This window comes from Pseudonaja textilis, chromosome 6 (genome assembly GCF_049901715.1).
Source record: "Pseudonaja textilis isolate UNSWEBS1 chromosome 6, rPseTex1.2, whole genome shotgun sequence".
In the NCBI taxonomy this organism is placed as follows: Eukaryota; Metazoa; Chordata; class Lepidosauria; order Squamata; family Elapidae; genus Pseudonaja; species Pseudonaja textilis.
In genome coordinates this window covers 27,164,458-27,178,919 of record NC_141995.1, presented here as the reverse complement: position 1 = coordinate 27,178,919, position 14,462 = coordinate 27,164,458, and positions in this window count along the sequence as shown.

Below are 14,462 nucleotides of genomic sequence, written 5' to 3'. Positions count from 1 at the left end.
AATTATCTCCTTCCTTTGTCTAATCTGAATTAAAAGCATTTCGATGGTCAAAATAAAAAGCAGAGGTGACATTGGACATCCCTGCCTAACACCTTTCATAATCTTAAAGTTTTCAGTAATCTCCCAATTTATAATTACCCTAGCTTTTGGGTTTGAATAAATTGTGCCAATCATTTTCTTGAATTTAGATCCAAATCCCATATTTTCGACCTGTTGGATCAAGAACTGCCAGCTAAGATTGTCGAAGGCCTTCTGAGTATCCAAGAAAATCAATGCTGCCTGCTTTCCCAGGTGGGCTTCATAGTATTCTAATATGTTTAATACTATCCTTATATTGTTCCTTATCTGTCTAAAAGGTAGAAAACCATTCTGGTCAATATGAATAAGTTCATTTAATATAATTTTTAGTCTTTCCAACATTATTGTTGTGAATATTTTATAGTCTGCATTCAGGAGTGAGATTGGTCTATAATTTTTAATCTCTTTTTGATCTAAATCTTCTTTAGGAATTAGTGAGATATTCGCTTCTCTCCATGAATCGGGTAATTTAGCAAAGTCTCATACTTCATTGTACACATCTAACATCACTGGTTCAAGACATTCATAAATATATTTATACAACTCCGCTGGAAGACCATCCGGCCCTAGCATCTTATTATCTTTCTGCCTTTCAACCGCCCTTTTCAATTCCATCACTGTTATTTCTTTATTTAATATCTCTTTCTGTTCCTCTCTAATTTCTGGGAGATCTTTCCTTTTCAAATATTGTTCTATATTCTCAGGGTTTATTCCATCCTCCTTATATAGTTCAAAATATTTTTGTACTATTTTCTTTTTCTCAGTAATTCGATATTCTAATTTTCCATCATCATCCTCCAATTCTTGTATCAACCTTCTTTCTCTTTCTAATCTTATAAATTTAGCTTATTTAAATCATATGTTATTCTACTACTTAAAAAGTTTTTTTCTGTCTCTGGATATATATAAAATTTCATCAGCAATTTCTTTTAACTCTAGCATTTTGTATGCACTTTTCCTTGTTTTCAGGTTTGCATAAATATCTCACTTTCTAAAACATATGAAGATACAAAAAACAAAAATAGTGAGTTAACATTTGTTTCTCTGTACTATTTTAATTACAAAATCAAATGAATCCTGACCTTTTTGTCTCCACTACTAAGTTACTTGCTGTATCAATCCAACAGGAAATAAATTATTGATTTCAAACTTTTCCTGCATAATTCATTGTTTACTCTTGGCTTCATTAGACCATGGCCAGTTCCTATATCCTGCTTATTTCTATGCTGTTGACTTGCATCTCATCATCTGCCAGTCAAAATTATGCTGGATGAGATTTGAAAAGGCAACAAAAATATTAAACGCAAAAATATTCAACATGTTCTACTCATTGAAATCACATCTGTTTATACGACTAGGGTCTACTTTTAAAAGGGGTTGTCATCACATCTCCATTTTACCTACACTGCACTGTCTGCAGGGCAACTCATTCTGAAGATCTGAGGTTTCAAATTAATTTAGGAAATAAAGCAGAAAAGCACTTTAACAAAGCATTCTGTTTTCACTTAGTCTACCTTGAAACTTAAGTGTAATTTGAGAACAACTCAAACTTTCCATTTAGTTTTTGATTATGCATTTAACATTAAAGAAACAGTTTTAGGTTTCTAAAGTTACAAGTGATTTAGTTCTTTTGTTACACACACAATATCAAAGGTAATGGGGATAAAAACATTGATCAAAAGAATCTGGCTGACTACGTGTGATAAAAACTGACTCATTGGATTAAACAGAGGGATGGAAGACGGGGAGAGAACAAACAAAGAATCTTCTTGTGTGAAAAGGGGAGATTATAATATAATCAAATAACTAACAATATTACCGTAGGCTTTTAAACCGTATTATAAAATCTTGCCTAGTAAAGCTTGCTTGTAATTGAGGGACCATTTGGAAGTAATTGTATGTACAATTTCTACTTTACCAACAAAATGGTGACCTTTGATTCTCTAACGTTTTGGCAACAATAACAGGTTGGAAATAACTCAATATACTGATATTAAAGAATGTGAGTATGAAAAATACAAACTTTTGAAGAAATAGAATATTTATTAAATATATTTCAAATCATTACCTTAATACAGATTATATAATGTGTATAAAAGCCTACTTTTTCCTGAAAGACTGTAACCAGGAGCAAGATGAAGTCTATGACTACAAGTATGTGTACACATTTAAATCAGCAATGCTAATTACAGGATAGTAAAAAGATACAAATGTGATGTTTTGAGTATGGCACACTTAGAAGAAGAGGCGGAGGCAATCCTTTTATATGGAGCTGTCAAACGGTCCAGCCAATCAGGGGCTTCTCCGGCTCCCGCTTAAACAGAAGACTTGCTGATTGCAACATGATCTGCATTATGTACAGTATACTGTCATGGTTTTGGAGAGGCAAAATTGAGGCTGGTACCTAAAAAAAGATTGACTGTTATTGTTGCCAAAATTTTAGAGAATCAAAGGTCACCATTTTGTTGGTAAAGTAGAAATTGTATATACAATTACTTCCAAATGGTCCCTCAATTACAAAACAATAGGTACCTAGAGTTTTCTAAAGGAAAAGGCTTCTGAGATGTCAGAGTTTTAAATCAAATAAATTAGCATCCTCTTTTTCCTATGTGGAACTTGGATAAACTTCCAACAGAACATATCATATTGTGGCCATTTTCTACAAGTTCATAGTTCTGCCTTCACTGCTGCACATTTACATTGGAAAAAGAGGGAAAATACAAGTGCTTAATATTCTTTGTTCTTTTGGATCTACTGCAAGGTTTATGTCATTATAGAACAATATGTGATATTAACTGAGCCAAATAGTTTGTCCTTTCTCAGCCAATCAGATGAAATTCTATTATTCTTCAGATAAAATAATCTGTATGAGCAATTTCCAAGAAAGTACCACAGTATGTCATAAGAAGCTGCCAAGTGGGTGATTTTGCAAAGCACAATCTGCCTGTAGCTTGCACCCAGCTGGTTATTTAAACTAAAAAATTTCCTATGTTCAGCAGAATAGGAAATTAATCTGGGCAAGAAGGGCTAATATCTTGTCCATTTTGTATAGAACTAAAGAACTAAAGAAACTATCTTTGTGCATAGTTTCAACGATATGCAAGAAAGAAGAAAGAACAATTATGCTACTGCTTGCTCCTCCAGTTTTGTAATCTTCCTTGCATTTTCATCTTTTGAAGTAGAAGTTTATACTCATGAATGTACTCTGCATGATACAGAAATCAAAGCTTGTTATAAATCAAAGGAATTTTAGTTTGCCCTCAATGTGAAAAAGACAAAGACATAATGGTCGGCTGATCTAACATGTTTGTTCTCACTTTTTATTCTCATTGTCACTATATTTTAGAATTCTTCTAGCAGAACTATTGTATGCTGCAGTTACTACTATAACCAATACATTTAGATTCTTTTAACATTGTTTTCCAATTTCCCTATACTTTAAATTCTGACCAAACTTTCAGATGTAGGAATTTTCAAGAACAAAATACAAAAAAGACTGAAATAAATGTGGTGATAACCCTAATTTGCTTTAGAGGGATAATTTTCCACTAAAATAGTATGCAACAGGAATTTGTTACCTTGTCCAGTCATATTAGATACACAATCATATCAAATTAATAGAATGTCTAGATTTAAATATCATACTAAAGCATAAATAGTGATTAACAAATCACAATGGCTGGGTTCATAAACATATAATGAAAAAATGAAAAAAAACATATGTGGCTTAAAATATGTGAACTTACATGAACTTAGCCATTGTGTTCAGGTTTATTTCTAAAAAATGTATAAAGAACTGTGGCCTAAGGCTGCTTGGATTATAAATTGCTACACTAATATTCATTAACATATCAAAGGATTTAATTATCTCTAGTAACCAGCGTGATATTGCATAGCTATTCTCAAGCTAACAATAGTTTGGAAAGTTCAGGTGAAATTGAACTATAAATTTGAAGCCAAGTTATAAATATTATGTTCTAAATTAGGAATAGAATGTTTTTCACAAAGTAATGGAATGAAAGCCAGCTCTTTCTTGCAATTTTTCTAATTTTATTGTAATTCAAATGTTTTTTGTAGCCAATAGATTTTTTAAAATCCAAGAAACTTTCAATAGATGATAAAATGGACAGAATTGTCTTTGGTACTCTTCACGCTTGGTTAAGCTTAAACCTTCCAAGTTTTATATTCCATTTCATAGAAAATATGCTTTATTTTCTGTTTTCAGCAAAACATACACTCTCAGAATATTCAGAATCATTCTATCATGATTAGCAAAGCTCAAGTGTGAGTCAACTGTTCTATCACAACAAAAAAGCCAGTGTATTTATTGAAGCTTCTTGCTCAGAGTAGTGTTAATCCTTATTCCTTTCATCAGTGATAAAGAGGAAGTGGTAATTGCTTGGTAATGCATAAAAAGATCTGGGAGTAATCACTACCTGGATGAAGTGCTAGAATTCAGCATCTTTCTCCATGCTAATCATCCACAGCTATCTTCTGCACAAGACTATATCAAACCTAATATATGGTGAGCTTCCTTTTTATCCCCTCCCCATCCATGATGGCTGCTTCAGTCACTGTGCAGGTGCTAACCTCTGAGATCAGGTATTTTGTTATTGGTTGATGTTGTTGAGCTGCCTATACCTACTTGCAGTAAAAGATGTTGCTGATACCTAAACATAATGCACTCAGTACCTTTCCCCTTAAACATAATGCACCCAGTAGCTTTCCCTCTGTTAATCCATACATTGAAGGCACAATGTAGCATAAAGCTCAAGCTCAAAATTGAAGTACTCCCACATTATCTTGCTGTCTATTACACAGCATTGTCACTTTTTGTGGCAATGAGTAGTCTAGTAGTGCATAAAAAAAACATCAACAGTTTTAGGAGGGAAAAGCTCCTTCTGATCCTCTCTGTCAGTTCCTGAACTGTTAACAAAGGAGACTGGGCAAAAAGCAGTCATCATGACTTCACTCACTATGCAAAGTCCTTACCTCAGCACTGGGCCTTTCTTCAGCTTCAATTATAAGAATGTTATAGGATGGCAGTACTACTGACCCAAGAGGAAACATCAATGTTAAGTAAATCAAGCTTTCTTACATTCATCACTTTCCTCCTTTTTGATCAGCAGATCTTAGTCTGATGCTCCCTCCAATTTCCTCCATGTAAATGGCCAACATTTGCCAGGTGTAGCTTTTCAATATTGAATGTTTTAACTAGCTTCAAAGGGTTGGAATAAATACTTAAGCTTCTCTTTTGAACAAGCAAACAAACAAACAAAAATGTTTTTATTTAATGTCTGCTTGTTTGTATTTATGTGTATCCAGCAAATAGTAGTGTTATCACAACCAATGTATGTATTGGTTCCCTAATGGGAAGAATTAATTTTCCCCAGAGCAAGCTGGCCTAATTTTTGTGAGGCAATTTTAATGGTGGTATAGATTTGAAAAGCAAATTTGCTTGACCTACTCTACTACTTTCCACCATACTAATTTAAACCTGAAATTGGATAAGGAACACAACTGAATTACCATAGATTGGGGCTAAGGAGGGTTGTTCATAACTAGAAAACCAGTTACAGTCACCAGCAAAAATAGGAGTAGCGAGTCACAAGCAAATCCATTTTCATACCTCCTTAACAACAGTCCCAATTTTTCTCCTCTTACCTTGTTAGCAATAGTAGTCAGAACCAGACTGATGGCTTACTGTGTAATACACTTCTTAAATGCATGTTGTTTTGCTCCAATATTCTACCCATTCCAACCAGATCACACCATTCAGTCTAAACAAATAGCAGAAGATGTAGGTGACCAGTACCTATTATTATACCAGTATACTAAATAAAATTAAAACTACAACAGTCCAATACAGCAAGCAAGATAACTTTGCATCAAACAGAACCACACAGAACTTCTAAAATAATACTATTTGAAACAGGTTCTGTTTGCTTCATTTTTAAAACATAACAGTGCTTTAAAGAACGGAGTGCTCAAAACAGCCATTTTAAGCTTAAATTGATTAATATTTGAACAATTTTTTACATCCCTGCTCTTTTTTTCTCTGCTTTTCATCTGGTGAACTTTTGTACTGTAAATTATTGATATATTGACTCAATTTACACATTGCACAAAGCCACAGCATTGTTAATTACATTTTGTTGAATAAATCACAAGTTGCTGAGTTCACATTGCCTTAATCATAAAAATAGGGAATACAGATAACAGGAAATGTATTCGCAATTGCTTAATTTACAAACAACCCTGAGTTTGAACAAAGGTTGAACTTATTCACATATTGGTAATATATTGTGATTACATTTCTACAGGTACTCCTCAACTTATGACTACAAGTATACCCAAAATTTATGTTGTTAAGTGAAACATTCCCCCCCCCCAATTTCATGACCTTTCTTGCTACAGCTGTTAAGTGAATCACTGCAGTTGATAAGTTAGTAACCCAGTTGTTAAATGAATCTGGCTCCACCATTGACTTTGCTGGTAAGAAGGTCTCAAAAGATGATCATATGACCTTGGGACAATATGAACCAGCTGCCAAGCATCTGAATTTTGATCACATGATCATGTGGATGCTGCAAAGGTCATAACTGTGAAAAATCATCATAAGTCACATTTTTAATGTCATTGTAACTTTGCATGGTCATGAAATGAACTGTTGTAAATCGAGGACTACCTGTACTTGTAAGTTTCCCCCCCTTTCTGACCAGTATGTGTATGGTTGTAGTTAATTCCTGTTTTCTTATACAGACTACCTTATTCTTCATTCTGTTCTTTCACTTATGTCTTTTTATGCCTTTCTTTAATTCTCAATCAGTGTGTATTTTCTGGTATCAGAATCTGTTGAGACTCTTATTTTCTTAGTTTCATCATCTTCTCTCTTATTATACCAATACTACCACATGAATACCAAGCTTTTAACCTGATGGAAGCCTGGAACCTGAAACACTATCCCTAATTGTTCGCATCCTGAAGCAGACTATAAAAGATGCAGACACTGAAGCCAGTATTTTAACTGGGCTTGAACGTTTATTGCTAAAGATGCAATGGTCACAGCATTGGTTTTACCATCTTGTTGTCATTTGCTAAGGTTCAGTTTCAATTTGTTTCATCCCATGAAGGTCCACAACCTTATCATCTGTGGCTCACCTGGAGTGACAAAATATACTGGAATATTATCAACATACAGACAATACCTCTCTCTAGACTGACAGATGATGACTTTATTAGATGCTAAACAGCAAAGGGGAAAGACTGACTCCTGTGGTATCCCATAATGAAGCAATCACATGTTCAACCTCTCCCCCATGGCTATTGATGAGAATTGCTCACTTAGGTATCACCCCTATGGTGATAATGGTCCCTTGTTAATCTCTTACAGGATTTTTCAGACTCCTCCAGCCATAGGGATGATAATATAATAGCCATAAGGTCTTATATCACTTCAAAAACAGTGGGAATGACATATGAAGCAAGATCTTTAAGTGAATGTTGGGGAAATAACCTCAGTCAAATTATATTTCCAAATAATTATTTTAGAAGACAAAAAGACAAATACAAAACTAAATATCTACGGACACTGAGGTTACTGATATCAAAATGAATGGGAGACAAAGCATATCAATACCATAATTTTCTGGGATGAAAACAGCACAGGCTGCATGGGGCTGGACCCTGACATCTTTCTTCATAAATGGATAGAAATTTAAAAAACAACAACAACAACCTCAAGCGCTCTGAGTATTTTGTAGTTCAAAGGGAATTATGCTAGTAAGAAATATACTCCAGATCTGAGAGCATATCAAAGTGGATTGTCCACAGCCCTAGCCCAATATAAGGTAAAGGAAGTTGGTTTCAGAGCACCAGATCATGCTGTTGAAATGAGTCAAATAACCTTTTCATGAACTTATAGTACTATATTCTTGTGCATTTTCAAATGTTGTTTCTATCAGCTTTGATTGTTATGCAATGATGAGAGATAATAAAATCTACTTCAGCAATACTTGATAGGCTAAAGGTTGGATATCTTTCACTAAACTGTTAGTTCTCATCCACTGAAACAAAGGTTAAATATATGCAATTATATTTCCTTGGATTTCCTCCCACCCACTTCCTTTTCCTTTCTCTGATGCCTTTATTGTATTCCCAAGGCATGGGTGTAGGGGAATTAGCTTCTATTAAAACAAGATGTGCAAGGCATATTTCTTTTTCTTGCCCTCCAACCTTGATTACAACTTCATTTTGAAGAAATGTAAGTGCAAAACAGGGGTGGGTTTCTACCGGTTCTGACCACCTCTGTAGAACCAGTAGCTCTGAAGAGCAGCATAGAACCGGTTCTATGTCTGTTGATGGTTTTGCCCACCCGCCCACCCGGGCTCTTACCTGATCTTTATTTCCTGATTTTTCAACTTCAGCTGCTGAACGAGGCACAGCTGCAGTTAAAAAAGCAGGAAAAGAGGGCTGTTTCAAAGACTGCTTCCCTGCATGCAGCAACAATTTACAGGCGCCCTCTTGCAGCATGCACAGAAGCACATCATAACTCACCGAACCTCATAAATCCCGAACAAGTAGATAACCCTGTCGTATCCCACCCCTGTCTTTAAACTTGTATAGATCTGTGAGCTGGGCTTTGGAACACCAGCTTCTGACATCTCTCAATGTCATTTCAATGCTGATTATTCTCTTTATTACTTTCTCTTGCTCTTTTATACTTAACTGCATTTTTCTTAGGTCATGATAATAGGCATAAATCCCTTTATAACCTTTATTGCTTCTATTATAGCTAAGCATTTTAAACATGGTATTCCTTTTTTAAATATACCTATAATATTTGTAGTATATATAAGGACACTATTTTCACATGTTCTATTTTGTAATTAGTTTTACAAACACTAACAATAGAATGTTGATATAAGTGTCTAAAAATATGAACTTTACAGAAAATATTTTCTCATTTAATGGAAGGGAAATAATTAGAATAATAATGTTATGAAACTTACAAATGTTAGGTTCAATAAAAAGATATTGAAATAAACTGCCAATGTCATACTAAATTTATACAAGTTGTAATATGTTCCCACTTGTGATACTGTCACTTCTTTCTCATCACACCTTATAAAAATAATATTTTAATTATGAAAAAGTACAGTCATTTCCATCTTCCACTACATTGGGTTGGTGGGAAGGAGATGTTGCCTTTTCACTGGCCCAAAATCACCCAGCTAAGGCATGAGAGCCAGAGAAGTGACTTTGGCCCTACACTCTTTCTCAGATCAACCTACCTCACAAGATTGTTGTCGGGACTATAGGAAGGGGGATGAAAATTAGGTATTCTTTCTTCCAATTATGTATAAAAATAAGAAAGGTGGTATATAAAAGTAATAAAATAGCAATAGCACTTAGACTTATATACTGCCTCATAGTCTCTGAGAAGCTTCTTGGATGAGAAGCGAAAGGTCTTTAAAGAAAAACCAAGTCTTCAAGAACCTTTGGGACTGCCTCATAGTGTTTTACAACCCTCCGTAAGTGGTTTACAATGTTAACATATTTCTTCAAGAATCTGAGTCCTCATTTTACTGACCTCAGAATGATGGAAGGCTGAGTCAACGTTGAGCCTCTCAGAATCAAACTCCTGGAATCAGCAGTGAGTTAGCCTGCAGTACTGCATTCTAACCACTGCGCCACTGGTGGTTCTTATAAAATAAAATAAATTCAAGTAAGAGATAATAGAAGAGTTTAGGCAACCCAGTAGCTGTGTGGTGAATGGTATGATATCGTGAGAATTACAAGATATATGATGGTCATTAAATTGCCAATCTCATTTGGGATTGATAAAATGATATGAATAACTGAATAAAATGCTTCCCTCCCCTCACAAGGACTTATCATCTGTTATCACACATTCACCTGAGTAGCTGAGTTCTGAAAACTAGACAGAGAAGGGAACTCCATATACAGCCTCTAATCAACCCTACTCTCTTTTCTACTTCTACACATTCAACTGGAATCTGGAAGTGATTGCAAATGCTTTGACTACTAAAATAGTTTTAGCTTTGACTACTAAAATAGTTCTTGTCTGATCATGAACACTAATGTACTTATTATTGGATCATGTAAATGCCTGTTCTCATGTTCAAACCAAATTAGGGCTGCCTTTGGGTTTCCATATAATCACATGAATATTAGAGAGAATAATAGGTGGGACTAGGACATTTGTCTGTTCTCTACCAAGTTTCACACCTTTGTGTATTTAAGCAACTCCATGAAGGCTAATGAATCTGAATATCAGTATCAGCTTTCCTCTGTTTTTGAGACCATCAGAAATATGTAATTATGTGCTGTGAAGTAATGTATCTTGGTTTTATCATTATTTGATCTACTGTTAATGAATATGTCAAAAAATAAAAAAATCAAATATTTACACTCAAAGTGTAAGCAGGTTTATTTAATATATTGTTTCTGATACATTGGAAATGCCATTTATGAATGCAGTTAAAGTTTCTTCAAGGGCTAAGTGGTTCAGGACATTCTTATTATGATGGATCTCAGGTGTATTATTTTGCTTCTTTTCCTTTTTAATTGCTTGGCAATTGTCTTTTGCTCAACAGGTATCAGGAAAGATAACTATGACAGCATATATTGTTCCACAGTGCACACTTAATGAGCAATGGATCCACTTTGCATACCTATTAAAAAAAAACTAATGACAGACTTTAAATCATGGCAGTGAAATCTGCTTGCATTTGCTGAAAATAACATAAGAGAGAATTTGGATAGTGCTTTTAAAAGAACAGCACAGTAGCTTTTGTTTTAGAAAGACAATGAGCAAATACATGAAGCAAAGAATTATGGGTAGTGAAATCTGTCAGAATAAAGCATCAGTCATAAACACAGTTCACAAAACTGTAATTTGCAAATCTAGTGAGAGAGTTGATTTTTTTAAAAGCCGTTAACATTGGGGTGGGAGTAAGAGTTGTGGTATGACATCTGAATGTTATAGAGAAGTTTTCTCATCCTTATGCTAATCATTGCTTGGGCATACAGTTGACTTAGGGAACACGGAAATAGCAGAATCAATCCTAGATTCATTTTAGAATAGACACTATGAGATATTTCTTAGCTCAGATTTGAGCTACAAAGGTAGATTTTTGCCGTGAGGTTATGGGAGTAATCTTGTGTAAATTATTTGTTTTCAGCCTATTCAACTGTACAAAAAATAATGAGAATAGCAGTTATCCCATCCAGTACCACTCTATTTAAATTATGTTTTGACAAATTATTACAAAAAACAAACAATATTTATTTCTTATTTTTTCTCTCTGATCATTGTTTTTAGACCTCAAATTTAGTATTATATCTCACAACCCAATGTGAGAAGTTGTCATTTTAATAAATACTTTTTCAATCTAAGGGAAATTCATTTTATTACATAAAACAGATGATTGTATCTTATTGATATAATGCATGGGTGTCAAGCTCGTGGCATCACTTAGACATCATGTCACATATCATGAAGTGTTTTTCATTCACGGAGCTGGGGTAGGCATGGCCTGCGCGTAATGCATCTAGCCCATGGACCACCAGTTTGACATCCCTGATATAAGCATAATCTTGGTTCTCTTATATTTCTAACCATATTACCAAGATTTCTTTTGAAAGATCATAACAGTGCTTATGGAAATGAAAGTTGGATTTTGAAAAAGCAGGAGGGAGTATATTGACACCTATAAACTGTGACATTGGATAAAACATCTAAGAAACTAGCCAGAAACCAAACAAATGGATAGACAAACAAATCAATCCTAAGATCTAACTTAAGGAACAAATGGTCAAGTTCAAATTATCCAGTTTTAGACATATTAAATCATGCTCTCTAGGAATGGTTCTAATGCTGGGAAAGGTACAAGGCAAGCAAAGAAGATTATGACCAGAAGCAAGGTGGATGAATTCAGTTACAGTAGCAATGAGTGCATATTGGAAAACCAAAAGGACCAGAATAGGACACATTGTCATGGAGAAGAACTATTTATATAGCTAAGAGTTAACACATAATTTGATAATGCATATGCAATCAATCTATTAATCAATTAATCAATCAACAGTTTTATTTAATATGCAGCACAAACAAAATACCACCAGAAATTATAATTAAAGTAGATTTAAATAACTCAGTTGTAGGGATAGCCAGGCAAATCACAAACAAGGCTGGAAATGAGGCTAAGAGAAATATTTTATTTTTCAGTTTATTCATTAAGTATGTATGCAGTGAATACATTAAGTATATATTAAGTGCACACATTATATGGAACAACTATTCAAATAAATGAATTTATTCTAGCCATGGAAATCAAATTAGTGAATAATATTTGTTTTATCTTCTCATGGAAATTTAAATTTCAGTATCCAACCATCCATCTGATTAAACAAACCCTTTAATCAAAAACAATACTCAATGAACTATGCCATTTAAAATCTAATGTTCCATAGCAGTGGTCCCAATGTTTCCACCTTGGTGGTCCGGCATTGGGGGGGGAAAGAGGGAATGGTTCTGTGTAAGCCCACCATTCACATAATGGAGCTGCGCACACAACTGTGAGCACAGGCACATGCACACGTTCAGCCAACTGGACTTCACTCACATGCACATTCACCTACCACTTGTGTAGCCCAGTTCTGGGCAGGCCGTGTCCCAGTGTTGAAAGGCTCATATGGAAAATGCCTTTCTTCTAAGGATTCGGTTTTCCTGCTGGGAGTGCTCCAGTGCAAGGACACAGACAACTACTTGGAAGCTGGTTTATTCTTCAGGAAGGCAAGAGATAGCAAGAAGTCTGCGTTCCTGGGGCTAGCCATCTTTGTATAATAAACTCCTGATTTTTATACCTTTTCTCCTTTTGTGTGTGAGTGCTTGTGTTTGTATTTCTTAATGTTTTAAATCCTGTCAGGGGGTTGTCTTCATTTCCGCCAGAGGTTAAACTCTGCGGGGTGGTTTGATTGGATTATCAGTTTCATCCTAATGTTTTCTTATATTTGTTTGGTGGCAATCTCCTGTCTGCTATGGAATTTATTTCTGTGTCTTTTGTCTATTTGTTTTGCTGATTTGGCATGACCTTTTGTTTGTAAGGGATTTCTTTTTCTTGTTTCCCTAGCTTTCTTAATTACTTGGCTTTTGTCTAGGGTGCTTCTTTCAATACCTTTTATCAAATCTCTTTTCCTATGCAAGTTTGTTTTATGGCTGGCCTGATGTTCCCTTTGGGCTTTTCCTGCTTGGGTATCACCACTGTCCTCATGAAGTTCCCTTTCCACACCAGTAGTTGGGACCCCTGTTCTACAGTAATCAGGACATCCTGCAAAGATCAGGACATCCTTTCAGAAGTGTGAAAGGTTCACTGGCACTCTGGGTGCTGTAAGTGTATAAAACCTTTAGATTTATTCTCAAATAAATATCTTATCTTGATATTTGTCAAAATTTAAACCAGCTTAATGAAAATGTTTTAAAAAATTTTTAGAATAAACATTTATTCAGTGGTAAAGGATTGTTGCGGGGAAGGGATGGTTGCCTAAAACTTCATGCCCACATAAATAAGTGTTTTTCATGTTCCTCATCACCTCTTGCGAATTAAACCAAGAAAACAATGAAATAATAGCATTCTTTGGTTTCTTCTATGAATTCCCTTTCCCTTATCCTTGCATGTATAAAGAGGGGGGGAAAGTATTTGGAGCATGACTTTCAAACAGTTCAATTATCTTGTGAGCTTTCTGCATAGAATGGTTAAAAAGAGAAACATTATAAAATATAGCTGATATTGTATTAACAAAGTGCTTTCTGAAAATTTCTCCCAAGTCAGTCTAATGCATTTCTAAAGGATGAAAGCGTCATACATCAAGATCTTTTAAAAGAAAAAAGAAGAAACAGTTTAATTATTAAAGTGGTGCTATCAAGCTGCCTGCCTCTAGAGAATTCTTTAATTTTGTGCTTTTTCTATACTGATAAGGAGATGTGAAGTAAATGTTAAATGCACCCCCTCCAAAAGCTTCCCGAAAGATCCTTGCAACTCTTTTTCTTTTCTTGCTGTTCACAAGGCATGTACATGTAACAAATAATTAAGAAAGGAAAAGCAAACAGCTTCCTTTGATATTCATTTCCACTGAAACAGTGCCAAATGTGCTGTTCATGGGGGCTCCTCTGAATGTCCATATAGGAAACAGAATGCCTGCTCATTAAACTGCAAGAAGTCAAAAATAATTATCAAAACTGTGTTCAGTACTCTTGCCAAGGAAAGCTGCTTTTTGGAATAGTTAAAACTGCACTGGGATAATTCCAAAAAAGGATTATAGAATAATCATTGTAAACTGCCTTAAGCCCAAGCAACTGG